Here is a 15,970-nt window from a genome sequence, read left to right as displayed (position 1 = left end):
GCTCTGTCGCCCAGGCTGGAGTGCAGTGGCGCAATCTCGGCTCACTGCAAGCTCCGCCTCTCGGGTTCCCGCCATTCTCCTGCCTCAGCCTCTCCGAGTAGCTGGGACTACAGGCGCCCGCCACCACGCCTGGCTAATTTTTTTGTATTTTTAGTAGAGACAGGGTTTCACCGTGGTCTCGATCTCCTGACCTCGTGATCCACCCGCCTCGGCCTCCCAAAGTGCTGGGATTACAAGCATGAGCCACGGCGGCCGGCTGCTATTGTGACTTTTGCCTGCACCATCTGGTCCCCTGGGAGGTCAGTGCAGGGTTACTCCATTTTGACATGAGTAAATTCTAGATTAGGTATTTGGCAGTTAACTCATCTGGATATATGGGAACAGAAGTGCCAGACACGTAGATAGTATTTGGAGAACAGGAGTAGACTTGGAACATGCCGAATAGAGGACAAGGAAATGAGTAAAGAACTACGAACAAATCCATTAAGTATTCAAGATTTAAACATTTAGGTAGTAAATACAGCAAACAGGGTGAGAGATATCGGCCACCTGGTGTGTCTAGAGCAGTACTAATTGACAGTTTGTTGTAAAAAACTCTCACTTAACTACAAGGGCATATAAAAGTCTCCACTAACTGGTTTAAAAAGATATATTTCACTAGTGAAAACAACTGAGAAATAAGGGCACTTTTGGGAATTCTATATACCCTTTTTAAAATGTCCTTTCAATTTCTTAGCATCGAGATATCGTGTGTGTAATGATTCAACTGAAGATATATCTGGGTGTCTGTCTCCCCAAATTCTAGTTCTCCAATTGTATTTTCACCAGCGAGTAATTTCGTTGTTTTTTTCCTCCGAAAATAAATTACTTTTTATACATGGCTCAAAGCTTGGTCAAGAATGATGAGAAAGCTCTTATTCTTCCATCAAGAAAGCTTTGTTTCATTTCTCTTTTCACCTGGGTCACTGGCCTGAGGTCTGTAAAAATGTTTTTTTTTTTTGCTTTTGTATTTGATGTACTCGGAAACAAGAAAACTGACAGAAAGCTTCTAGAATCAGGAAACAGAAGTGATTTATATCTATATGTGTGTACATAAATACATCTAATAACATTATATGTACATATTTATATAGTTTTACACATATTGTATTTATGTAGTATGGGGAGATTAGAATTTAATGTAATTTAATTATTGAATTTAATTGTTCCTAATTAGAATATTTATGATAGAACCAGTAATTTCAGATTCTTTTTCTAGATGACCTTTAACCCAAATTATGAAAAAAATATAGTTCAATTTCCATTATAATTATCTTTTCTAAGTCAACTTTTCAAAGATGATTTTGAGTTATACAATAATACTATGGCATTATTATTTCTGTTTTTATTGTGTCTAATTTTTAAGAGTTTTACTTCTGTAGGTATTTTCTGTAAAACAATAAATTTCAGGGTGCTTTTTATTGATAATTACTAAGAAATCATCGCTCTCTTAGGAAAAAGTCCCATAGAAGCAGATCCTATTTGTTATTACGGAGCTAAGTCTTCTAAATTAAATTTCCTCCATTGATTTATCTTTTAGGCTTAAAGTGAAGCAATGTCAATGACATTCTACTAGGATACAAATTCCATATTGGCAGGGAATTTGTCTCTAAGTTTCTAAATCTCAGCACCTAGAATGGACATTTGCACACAGATAACTTATAATCAATATTTGTTATATGCTTAAATCAACTTTCAGAATAAAAGCCTTATAATAAAGGGGATAAAATGAAGCTAGTACCAGTGTGTTGCCCAAATTTCCAAAGTTTTTCATTTTCTCTTTGGCACATTGATTTTATGTGTATGTGCTTCTGTGTGTGCCTGTGTGTGTTCGTGTAGAGTATTTTCAATTTGTTCTTAGTAGTGAAAGCAAGCTTACATTTGCTATAGTCTCATACCTCCTTTCATAGTCTTCAATATGTTTACCTCTTGCACTAGACTCTTTACCTCCATGGACTTCACCGCCCTTCTGGGCTATCAAAATAGCTTCCTATCTACTTTTTCTGCCTTTAGACTCTTATTTATCCTGTGGTCAAAATATATTTATTTTAAAAAATGACTAATTACATAAATTTCCCCATTAAAAACCCTTTCTCATTCTCCAGTGACTCAGTATTAAGTCCAAAATGCATTGAAACTTTTCTTTCCAGATTGTCCCCCTGTCAATCTCAACCCTTAATGACAGCTAACTAATTACAGTTTCTAAATGTGGCTTGAATATGCTACTCTTCCTTTATTTGACAGCTTGGAGGTCTACTAGGCACCCTTTAAAACCTCAGCTCTAATACCACCTCATCTGTGAGATCTCTGACCATCACTTCTGACTGTCCCAAATATTTTTAGAAAACCTCTGCTAGCACATGTAGTATCTATCACTCTTTTACACATATCCTCATGCCCCAGACTGTGTGATGAGTCTTTTGAGCAACATTATGGTCTATACCTGGTCTTATAGCTGATAGATGTTACATACTTGTGGTATGGATAAAAATATATTTCAAAACATTTATGGCTAAATTTTGTGTTTGCATATTGTGTGGGGTATATCAAATTCATTCAATATAAAACATATATGTTTTACAAAACCATGATGAATGGCTTATAGTGTTGATACTTTGTTAATTTACTTACATTTAGGCACAAGGAGGAGATCGAGAAAAGTCAACCACTCCTTGCTTGATGATGCAAATTGCATCAAGACGCTTTGTCTTCAAAAATTCACATGCTGAAGACTGTATTAGCTTCCAAACTATTATTTCTGACACTTCCTCTGAGATAGTTTTTAAGACCAAAGGTATTACTGACTTGGTAATAATATACGAGAAAATGTATGATTTTAATTTTCCACTCCAAGTAATAGTCGGGGAAATTGTTCATGAGTCTATTGTGTGTAAGTTGGGGAACCAAGGTAAACAAGTAGAGGAGCAGAGGTAATTGTCAGGAGATATTTGTTTTGAGAATTTGTAGTTTTCTAAAATGCCTACAAACACACGCACATAGTGCACACATGCACACAATGATTAAATAGCTTATCTGAAAGCAAGTTTCAGTCAAATGGACTTGAGGGTAGATTAAATATTCAACTCTATTTTCCTTTCATTAGACAAAGTAAATGCACCCTTAGTTACTATTAGCGTCTGCCCCTCCCTCAACCCAGTCTCAGCAAAATTATCTTATGCTACAGTGGTTCATGAGTTTCCAGCCTCCACAGATTAAAAAGGAGCATCTGCAGGGCAAGGCCTGAAACAATGTGAAGTAGAATCATTACTTTATCACAGTTAGGATTCAGTCTCCCTGCAGGTACGCTGGGAGAGGGGCTAACCGTGGACATTCATTCATTATAGTGGCCATTCCTTGAAAAGCTCAAGTTGCTGTAGCCATTTTAATATTTTTCCCTACAGGCAGAAGTGGTCTGTGTGGCTGAGGAAAAGAAGGAAGCTTTAGAGAGAACCAAAAACTGATAAATTAATCTTCGAAAAAATTGTTGACAACTTTTCAAAAATTACCAGTTCGTAGACTATGTTCACTTTAAATGAACGGCTTGACATTTTATCAAATGACAGTTTTCCTAAAGACTTATTATTCAGTATGGATAGAAATTTACTTTTCTGTCTGTCACCACAGTGATATTTATTTATGGAAAGTGGATGAAGTTTCTCAATTTCAATGAGTAAATTCTCAGTGGTAAACCGTGTCCTGTGTGTTTAATGTCCTTGAAAGTTTTCTTTGGAGTTAGTTGTTAACATATTTGGTAAATTATATCAGTTTCTTGTGATTATACTTCAGAAATTATTATAAAAATTCAACTTAATTCTCTGAGATAATTAGTTAAGAGAGCTCAGCTCACATAATCATGCATGGATGGCATATTAAATATGCATTCGTGTTGAAATCTACATTTGATGGTATACTTCTCAACTGCTATATATTTATTGCTGTACAAATAATCAGCAAGTCAGGACCTTGAGCACAAAAGCAGGCGGTCTGAGAGAATAGATAGGCAGGGGAGCCAGTTGTTAAAAATCGCTAGCGCACTACCGAATGTGTCCTAAGGATATTTCAAAAATTGAGAATCACCCTATGTTATGATTTGTTAGGTTATATCCCATCATAATTTGTTACACATTATTTTAAATGTACAATTTCAAACCACACACTTCCCCAAAATTCTAAAATGATCAATGATTATTAAAAAGTCCAGAAACGACAGATACTGGCGAGCTGCAGAGAAAAAGGAATGCTTTTACGCTGTTGATGGAAGTGTAAACCAGTTCAACCATTGTGGAATACAGTGTGGTGATTCCTCAAATATCTAGAGGCAGAAAGACCATTAGATCCATCAATCTCATTATTGGGTATATACCCAAAGGAATATAAAACATTCTATTATGAAGATACAGGCACATGTATGTTCACTGCAGCATTATTCACAATACCAAAGACATGAAATCAACCCAAATGCCGATCGATGATGGACTGGATAAAGAAAATGTGGTACATATATACCATGGAAGACTATGCAGCCATAAAAAGGCATGAGATCATGTCCTTTGCAGGAACACAGGAGGAGCTGAAAGCCATCATCCTCAGCAAACTAATGCAGGAACAGGAAACCAAACACCACATGTTCTCACTTATAAGTGGGAGCTGAACAATGAGAACACATGGACATATTGCAGGGAACACACACTGTGGCCTGTCAGTGGGGGTGGGGAAAGGGACACCATCAGGAAGAATAGCTAATGGATGCTGGGCTTAATACCTAGGTGATGGGATGATCTTTGCAGCAAACTGCCATGGCACACGTTTACCTATGTAACAAACCTGCATATCCTGCACATTTACCCCAGAACTTAAAATAAAAGCTGAAGGAAAAAAAAGAGTCCAAGCCAACAGCAATCAACAGGAATTTTCTATGCAACAAACCCATTCTAGGCTCCAGGGAAACAAAATTTTGTATTCATGTATAAGAATTTGACATATTAGGGAGCAACTCAAATTTATCTCAAGATTCCGGTAATTTCATGAGGTATATATTTAGGGAAAGATGACATTTCTAAACTCAGACAGTTCTGAATAAAAATCAGTGGGCCCAAATCTTAACAATTATGTACAAATCTGGTATCTTCTTTTACAGAAGTATTATAGGCTGACAACTGAGATTTTGGCTGAAACATTCATGGCTGCAAGTCAGTGTTTTTCTATTTTAAAATTAATAATAGTCTTCTTACTTTATAATTATATACATAATATAAAAATAATGTTATACAACATAATGTACTTCAAAACTGCCTTTCATAGAAAGATTTTCAGGTAAATTTGGAACATCTCAACCTCACATTTAACAAAATGTCATCACTTGATCTTCAGCAGAAAATAACTGGATTTTTATTAGCAGCTACATTCTTCTAACAATTTAAATCATTCAAGACAAAATAAAAATGTTTAATTCTGTTCTATATAATTTCAGAATTTTCTGAAAGTTTGTTTTAAGCATTGTGTTTAATATTTGAAAGTTATGCTATTATTTTAGAGCAAATTAGTAGTAAAAACCAAAATGCAAACAGCAATAATCATAGTATCTATATACTTCTAGTAATTTTGTCTAATAATTTATTATATTTTATGAACAAATTTTAATTGCATCTTTAGTACAGAGGCAAACGTTCTGTCCCTTGACATGGTAACACGCCATCCTTTCACAAACACTAAGGAATTATCAGTTTAAATCTGTCTTGCTTTGCAATTGTCAAATACCTGAAAGCATTGATGTTGGACATACCAATTTGTTTATCTATTTATATGCATACCTATCTATCTTTTTAAAATGTATAGATTGTTACCTCAATAAAATTGAGGCAAATTGAATTAGTTACTGGGTAATCCCAAATTTGTTTAGTGGTGTCATCCTTTTGCTTCTTTGAACCCGAAACAAAGAGAAGCACATCTGTAAAGTTTAATAGGTACAATAATGATCTAAAGCATGAGAAAAATGCTAATATTTTCATCATAGACAGAATAGATTCATACGTTTTTCTTGTTTTTATTTATGGGAGAAAAGACTTATAAAAGGCCATATTTATGAGTTAACGGGTGCAGCACACCAACATGGCACATGTATACGTATGTAACAAACCTGCACATTGTGCGCATGTACCCTAAAACTTAAAGTATCATAATAAAATTAAAAAAAAATTTCCTAAATTTATCCCACCCATTTTTAAAGTCATGTCAAAGCAATATGAAAAATAACTGAATAGGTATTCTTTCAATTAACTTCTGCATTTCACTAAAAGATTTTTCAAATAAAAAAAAAGATTTTCCTTCTACTTACATGTCTGAAATGGAAAACAGGGGAAGAGCGTTTAATTCATTCAAGCTACCCTTGTGAGGTTAAAAAGAAAATTGATTGTGGTTTATTAGTCCTTTCCAATAAGCACTCAAAGGTTCAGGTAACTGAAAGCAATTGATACTAGTGGAATCAATGGTGCAGTAGAATACCCTAATGGGTATTGTTGGAACTTTTAATTTTCATTATGCCCTTTATTCTTTCAAGGGTTATTTGATGGAGTTTTTGTTGAGTATCTTTAAAGCTTTTCTGCTTAAATAATTGGTTTATTGAACAGCTCTGCCCTATTTTAAGTCAATTTACAGATACATGCATTGTGATTCATGCAAACATAGAAGCATATTAAAAAGGAAAAATTTACATAGCCTACATAGTATTTATATTTCTTCCATTCCTTTCTAATTGATGGAATGCATCCAAGCTCCAATGATGTTCTTTCATTAAAAGTAATCGTAATTAAAAATTTCAGTAGGCTAACTTGTGATTGAATCAGTCAATGAGTTGCTGATGTGTCATGTAAGATTAAATCTGAACTGCATTTTATCGTACCTTTCCTATTTGCATTTTCACTGTCAGTTTTTAAATGTAAATTAGAAAATGTTATCTTACATGATTCACAAATGCACACCTAAACCTGGTCTTTTTGTTTTAAAGAGACTATAATTTTAGCAAAGCGATCTACAGGACGGGGAAAACCCCTAAACCTTCTGTATCAGAGCAGGCAAGGACTAAATTACAGGAGTAGCCATCTGCTTGCAATACTTATAGGAGGGAAGGGGAAAGGCCAGTCTGAACTCACTGCTTTAAACTAAATCTTCCCCCTCTCCTCCTTTCCTCTTTCCTCTTTTTTTTAATGTTTTTTCTTCCATTGTTCATTTTTCTTTTCTACCTCCTCTAAACTAGCAAAAGAAATATCTTCTTGCCTTAGTCTACTTCCAAGAATTTCGTGTCCCCTAAGGAATTGCTGGTGCACACGTGTCGGCTCTCTCCTTGGACTAATAATGCTGAATTGCTTTAAATACCCCCTTGCAATTAGCTTAAATTATTTATTTCTCATCCATATGTTTCTAGCAAATATGTGGCTATGTACACACATGCACACACATACACACACTGACACATATATGCACTCATTGCCTTGTTTAAGATAATCCATTAACCTAAGTAAATATTTCTGAACATATTTTTGTAAAGAAAATATGTATTGAAAATTTTAAGTCCCAACTTTCTTTACTTATAACTATAGTAAAATCAATAAAAGTTGAAAAATCCTTTATGAATACCCAAAGATACGCATAATTTATTCTTTCTGTCAATATATTTTATGTAAAAGTAAAGATACATATATACTTATGTATATACAATATATTTTTATGTAAAAGTAAAGATATATACATACTTATGTATATATTTTTTTCAAATAAATATTAGAAACGTTTTGATTTTAGCAGATTGACTCCAGCAATTTAATCTAATGTATTCTTAGTATCCTTCCATCAATTCAAAGACAATCGGAGAATATCAGTATAAAACTGCAGGTATCATTCGAGAAGACTAATAAAGTTTGCAGTTTTGTTAAGATGTATCTCCCTCAGATTTCTTACCACCCAGAATATGAAGTCTGTTGTGCCTGTCCTTACATGATGCCAAATATTTTCTTTCACATGGGAAGTAGAAGTAACGTGGCAGGGTAGAAAGAAACTCAGACAAGGAATCAGAAGATAGGGGCTTCCATGATAGAGCCACTGGTTATTACCTGCTCAAATTTGGGCTACTCACCTAACCACTGAGAAACTGAAAGTACTTGAATACTGAGAATGATAGGTGACATGGCTTGGATCTCTGTCCCTGCCCAAATCTCATGTCAAATTGTAATCCCAATATTGGAGGTGGGGCCTGGTGGGAGGTGATTGGATCGTGGAGGCAGATTTCTCATTAAGGGTTTAACAGCATCCTTTTGGCACTCCCTTTGTGCTTGTGAGTGAGTTCTCGTGACATCTGGTCTTTTAAAAGCGTGTAACACCTCCCCACTCCTTGCTCCTGGTCCTGCCATGTGAGATGACTCGCTCACAATGGTTGGAAGCTTTCTGAGGCCTCCCTAGAAGCAGAAGCCGCTATGCTTCCTTTGCAGCCTGCAGAACCATGAGCCAACTAAACCTTTTTCTTTATAAATTACCCAGTTTCAGGTATTTCTTTATAGCGGTGTGAGAATGCACTAATACAACAGAGTTCCTGTAAAAATCAAATAAAATCATATATGTGAAAGTGCCCTGAAAACTCTTAATTCATATTAAATAGTATCATCTTGTTGTTATTAATATGACCAATAATTTATAAGGAAAAGTAAAAACCTTGACATTGCTGAAGTGTGAAGTTTGGCCCAGCATGAAAGCCAAACACAACTTCAAATGAGGTTGAGATACAGTCCCTCTTTGGCTAAAGTTTTCTTTGCTGAAAATTTAAGATGTAGTTCTGGTGCCAATATATTGTAAGTACAATTTATATTGTGTAAATGGAGAAGAACATAAAATGAGTGTCATATTTCTGAAAAATATTTGAATATGTTCAATAATTAAAATAAAGGTGTCTAATGTGTTAAAGCAAACTCAATGTTTAGCAAGCAAGATATTTGTTAATTATCACAGCTAGCAATTATTGAGCGCTCATCAAATGAAGGCACTCATAAAATTAAACATGTTGAAATAGGTCTTAAAAAATTCCTTACTAAAATTAATTATATAAAACCATCATTGTGGTGATTATTTATATATAGTTCTTTCATTTAATCTTTACCATATACTACTGAGGTATACAGTATCATTATATATTTTGTATTAATCCAATGAACTTGATAGTTATTACCCATTTTAACTATTATAAGACTACTATGTAAAGAGGTTAAATTACTTTCCCAAGGTTGTAAGGTGAAAGTGTAATTAGACTGTAGGAATCTGATCCAAAATCTTCTAATCATTTCTAGGACTAACGCCATGAGAACTCATCACACTCAAACAAATAAACAACTAGATTTAAATTAGGATAAAACTGAGAAAAGACCTAGGTGGTTTCCAGAAATTTCACCTTATGTTCTGTGACCTCCATGTGAGAGGTGTCAGTTAATTTTACCATCTACGAAAGCATTTTGAGAGGGTGCAGTGAGATAAAAATATAGTATTTTTTAATTTTTCTATTACTCTAGTCTTCAAAAATAGCAAAGAGAGGAATAACATTAGACATGTTGAAATAGATATTTAAAAATTCTTTACTAAAAATAATGATATAAAGTATTTGACATGAAAAAGAAAATCTAGTATTTAGCTGGCCAACTCTCAAAATACTTGAAAGAGCATATAATTGTTTTACAGTCAACTTCTCAACAATATTTATATTCATGGAAGAAAAAATTTGAAATAATATAAAAGTAAAGTTCCAACATTTTTGCCAAATCTCAAATAACATTTTAATTTTCTGCATTTTATCCAGTTTTAAGTCCTCTGAGATTTCATTCCAGATTCAACTATAAAACAAGGCAGACTTTGCTGCCAAGTCCTTTTTTTTTTTTTCATATAGTCAGCAGCCAGCTTATCTAAGGAGGCTATCTACTCTTGATCCACTGTCTGTATCTTTGGTGATATCTGGCATTCTGAAATGGAATTCTGAAAACTGGTCCAGAGATTCTACTCTGGAATAGCATTTGGTAGGAGCAAAATGATGTGGCTTAGATAGCAAATAACCCTAGGGGATTTTTTAGGCCAACTCTGAGAGTCTGGTGAATATGAGAAACTTCCTGAAACCACGCCTACTCTCCAAAGTACTTTGTATCTTTTGAGGTGCTCCTGTCTACCTTATCAATGAGGAATAGGAAATTCAAGAAGGGGAATATGTGAAAGGCAGTAATGGATTGAATCTCTCATCTCTCCCTCTGGCTCCCTCTGCACTGGTTAACAACAACTTCCCGCACTTCTTATTTGTCTGGAAATTTCTTTATTTTCTCTTTAATTTTGAAACGTAGATTTGATGAACATGAGATTGATGGACTTTTTTGTTGTTTGTGTCAGCATTTTGATTGTATTAGCCCCCTGCATTCTGATCTGCTTTGTTTTTCATGAGAAGTTAGTTATTAGTCTTATTGTGGTTCTCTTGTACACAATGAGTCATTTTACTCTTGTTCTTTCGAAATTTTCTTTCTTTGGCATAAAACAATTGTACTGTGATATTCTGAGAATTAATCTTTGAGTTTACTCTACCTTAATTTCGTTGAGCTTTGTGAGTATATTTACAGTATAACATTTACATAATGCTTCTCAGAAAATTTGGAAAGTTTTCAAGCATTATTTCTCTGGCCTTCTTTCTTCATGTTTCTTTTCTTTTTTTTCTAGTAATCCTTTCATATGAACATTAATGTACTTAATGGTATTCCATATTTGTTTGAGGCACTGTTTATTTTTTATTCATTTGACACCGTTTTTTAGATTGCATGATTTTTGTTGATCTATAATCAAGTTTGCTGATTTTTTAACTTTTCACTTCAATCATTAATTCCTCTAGTGCAGTTATCGTTTCAGTCATTACATATTGGAATTTCAGAATTTCCATTTGCTTTCTTTTTCTATTACTACATTAGCCTCCTTTCGGCCCCTTGAACACTCCAGGCCTACTCCTGCCCGAGGGCCTTTGTGCGTGCATTTCTTTCTAATAGACATTTATCCCAGAAGTACATGTTGCTTGCTCTCATGCTTATTTTAGGTGTTTTCCAAGTATCATCTTGGCCATTTTATTTCAAATATATCTTATATTATTCCTGTGATTCCTATTATTACTCTTCTGTCTTAATTTTTCCATCTATTACCGTATTATACACTATGCATTCTCCCAATGCCTTAGTCTGTTATCATACTTCCTCCGCTAGACTCTAAGCTTCCTTAGGGCAGGAATTTGTCTCTGTTTTATTGGCTTCTATATCTTCGCCACCACAAATAGTACTTGGAACTTCTTAGGATTTTATAAATATTTTTTGAAGGAATAATATAACCTTTCTAAATATAAAGAATATTTGAGTAGATCACTATTTTCCTTTTTGAAAGTCTGTTACCACATTTAATAAACTGACTCTCATTACTACAAACAGAAGTGAAACATTATATTCTGAGCTATTTCTTCCTTTTTGGTCTTCTTAACTTTTACCTCTAATATAGATTTAAAAAAAATAGAAAATTGGAAATATAACTAAAACCTTAGAAATACTTATAAAAATTATCAAATTATCCAGCATTTAAAAATGACTTCCCAATTTTCCTCTGGTATCTACAGTGTCTTAAATGTTACCTAGATGTTTATATAAATTAAGCATATATTTATATACATATATCTATTCAAGTTAATAAATATTCCCTTTACCAGCACTAAACATAAGTAAATACACTTGTTTTCTACTTAAGATTCTGTCACAAATTAACTGTCCTCAGAAAAGTCACTTAATGTCTCTGGGTTTCAAATAACTCATGAAGAAAATATAGAAGCAGCAAAGAAAAAATGTATAATATTTTCCATTCCAAGATGCTTTGATCCAGATGATTTGTGAGTGACTGTATCTTATAATTCCTTATTATTGAGCAAGAAAGAAAATCTAATTGAAAGCACCATAGTTTGATATATTTTAAATAAGTATATACTAACATGGAGAATAAAGGCTTCTGTTTCTGTTCTCGTTTGCTTTGGTTTGATTTACATTTTTCAATAGCGACAGAAACCTAAAATAGTTTATTGATTATATTTTGAAAAGGATTTCCAGTGTAAAATTATCTAATTGATCATTGTGAAACAGGAATTAGTAACAGGATGTTGACCACTGTATTCAATGTGACACTGTTCTTTCAATTTGCTCTTAATGCATTTACCTTTCTAAACAAGAGGACAAGAAGCCAGAACAAATTTGTGAATAAGAAAAAAAACAAATGCAGCAATTGAAACCCATAAATACTGACAACCAGTATTTATGGAAAAATAAAATTTTTGTTAAATTAAAAATTTATTTGTTAAAAATAAAATTATTGTTATAATTTATGTTACGCCTGACCCACTGATCCAGATGTCAAAGAACTGCCTGAATTAATAAAGCAGACTGTGTTTTCTTCTACTTTCTGAGTTCATAATTGTCATTTCTCTCCTTATCTGAATGTTGTTGCTAATTAGTAGCAGCTCTAAAACTGTTCTATAAGAAATTTCTCCATCATTTGCATAGATAAGTCGATAAATTACTGAGTTAAGCTTCTGGCTTCTGAATTTTTATCAGTTGTTGAACTCAGCCTGATCTCTTATAAAGAATAATGGAAGTGGGCAAACAAATTAAGTCAACTTGCAAATTTACATTAAGTCAACTTGCAAATTTAAAACATACATATAAAAAATACTTCCTTATTGAATCCACAGAAAACATCCCAGTTAGCACCAGCAGAAGTGTAAACCATACCTATACCTTGAAGAATAATGAAAAACAGGTTGTTATCTTATCAGTAATATGCTGCAGTTTTATCTCTGTGGCCCAATTATGTTGTAAAACCAACTCATTCCCTACGGAGAAATCTATTGTGTAAAGAGTGGTCTGGAACCTCAGTAGGCATCAGAATCACTTGGAGGGCTTATTAAAACACAGGTCACTGGGCACTCCCCCAGTATTCTGAACCAGTAGGTCTAGTATAAGGCCCAAGTACTTGCTTTTCTTAGCAAGTTCCGAGGTAATGCTGATGCTGCTGATCCAGGGATCAAAGTTTGGTTATCGACAATTTGAGTTGTGTAGTTATAGTTTGGAAAAAAATGTTACAGGTATTAAATCCATTTCTCTAAGTCAAATGTTAATCATCTTTAAATTTATTATTAAGTTTGAGCAACTGCCATGTGTCAGACATGGAGGTAGATGCCAGTAATATGCTGGTTAGATAATCTCCCTCAAGAGGTTCATGGTAAGGAAAGACATGTGACAAGATAATTACTGTTTGGTATTTTCATAGGAGGATGCACAGGGGCTTTAGACTGATGGTCTATTGAATATTGTCAAATAGCACAGCATGTCCAGGAGTGGGTATTTACATGTATTACTCTGTCCTGAGTATGTTAGTAAGTGATTACAGTAACTCAAGCCAGAAACGGTGATGATTCTTAATACCTTTCCGTTTTCCCAGATTGCTTTGAGTTTAAAATCCAAATGTTTTAAAATGGTGAAAAATAACTCTGAATGATGGGCCAACTACTGAGTTGCACAAGATCAGAGCACCAGATCCCTCCCTTCCCCTCATCCCCCGCTCTTGTTTCCTTACACATTGTTACATTTCTTCCATGCTATATAAACCCCTAGTTTTAGTCAGTCAGGGAGATGAATTTGAGGCTGAACTCCCATCTCCTCAGCTGCAGCACCTGTCTCAGTCATTGGCTTTCTGTGCAGGGAGCAGCAGTATCTAGACCAAACCCTGGTATTTTGGTAAAACAAGCTTCAATTTAATGATCTTTCGTAACTACATACATTAAATGAGTGAATAAATGAAAGAAAGGAAAAACAAATACTCACATCGAGCCTGCTATGCAGCATGCCTTGTGGTATCTACTGGTTCCCATTATTGGTTTCCTTCTCTTTGAGAGCATTGATTTAAACTTGTACCATTAAATACTACTTACATTTTAAAAACTTATCTTCATTTTACTGAATTTAATTTCATTGTAACATTTTTGTTATTGTTGTTGAAATATTATCTACTACATTCCACCTGTCCACAAAATGGTATCATCAGCAATTTAATGGGCATGCTATCCTTCAGAATCACTGTTGATTGTATTAAACAATGAGAATGAGCTCAGAGATGAAAAACTGACTTATGTTTGGTGTCTATATTCACATTTTGCTTTTTTGAGAAAAAGAGAGGCCATTGCATTGTGGATCAGTTCAACATGTTTATTGAGAGGGCTGCAGTTTAAACTTTTAATATATTTGATCTCAAATTCGGAGTTAAGTGTCGTATACATCAGACATTTGCAATGATAGCAGGGCTGTAGGGTCACTTCACAGAAAATATTATTAAAGAGCCCTCCGCTTTTGAGAAACAAAATGGCTATTGTCGGTGTTAGCAAATACGGATGATCTTTCCATTTCTTCTCTTCTTTTATTTGCCAAATAAAATAAGCAAACAAAAATATCTAAATTTAGAAAGCTTTTCGGCATCCGTCTGTTGCAGTGATTTTAGATAAACATCAGTCCTATTCACACAAGGAGGGTGTTCAAGAAGAAGCTGGGAGAAAATGTGAAGACAAGCATGAAGGCCTTTTTGTACTCTGATCTTTCAGCTAGAGGTCCAGAGATAATATTTAGAAAAATGAGATGGAGTTTTAAAATAATCTTGATAAGCGATCTTTTTTAAAAAATTGATAGGTGGAGACAGTTGAGAAGAAAGTTTTAAAATCCCTTGAAAAACTACTGATTCTAGGTGGATATTTGGACAAATATAACCAGTGACCAGAACACAACAGATGCCAATAACATTAAGACCCTGAAAGCAGAGGACGCAGCCCATGGAGTTCCGGAAGATGAAAGGTTTGCTCTAATCCCCCTTCATGAAAGCAGACTTTCTACAGAGAGGAGATTTTAGTCCTGGGAGCATGAAACTTATAAAGAAAGGTTGTTATTTTCTTTTATTTTCTTCCACACCATCTTTCCCCACTGTACCCTGAAGACAGATAAGATCTGTGAGAGTCTAGTGGGAAAATAAGTAATATCCAGCATGATATAGGGAAGGAAAGTGATAAAAAGAATTAATAATTCTGCTTTACATTAAAAAAAGACACTTTTGCAAAAGTGGGTTCCAGTGTGCCCACCATTCAATAAGTAATTGATACTCTGACTAAAATAATACATGAGGCTGGCAAGACAGAGAATTGCTAAAACTAGAATATTCCAGCATCTATTTTTAATAATCTTTTGCAAACTTAATTTCCCACTGTTCTTAATATGAACTATGTTCACTAGTATGATTGTACCACTTACTGCCCCACGAACAAAATGTAGCAGAACATCATCTGCATGATCTTAGAATTCTTCTTATGTATTTAATAGTACTCCTTTCAAATAATTTCTTAATATTCCAAGAAGTCTTCTGGGATGACAAATATTCTGTATTTTTTTCTCTAAAATCCATGCTGCTCACTGCCAGGACTGGGCAAGCAGAAGGCAGGACTCATGTCATTCGATATCTTCCAATGTACACAGCCCACATTCCAGTGAGAAACTCTCAACCCAAACTTCATTAGTTGGTTAGCAACTTAGAGTTTAAGTGAAGAGTAATAAATTATAGTTGTTTTACTTTTAATTTGATTTTAAGAAATGGTTCCTTTGCTGACTTGCTTTCCTTTTCTGCCCTAGAGGAAGGATTCAAAAGTATACTTTCTCAACTCTTATTTATATACCTTTTTACATGCCACCTATAAAAAGGGTGTTTAAGTTCTTATTTTGGTGCCAATCTCCAACAGCCTAAGGAACATATTTGGGGGGGGATACTAGAACATCATCTTAAGAACAACTTATTTAAATCCATCACTTCA

This window comes from Nomascus leucogenys, chromosome 21, assembly GCF_006542625.1.
Source record: "Nomascus leucogenys isolate Asia chromosome 21, Asia_NLE_v1, whole genome shotgun sequence".
In the NCBI taxonomy this organism is placed as follows: Eukaryota; Metazoa; Chordata; class Mammalia; order Primates; family Hylobatidae; genus Nomascus; species Nomascus leucogenys.
Note: the sequence above shows the minus strand (reverse complement) of the source record.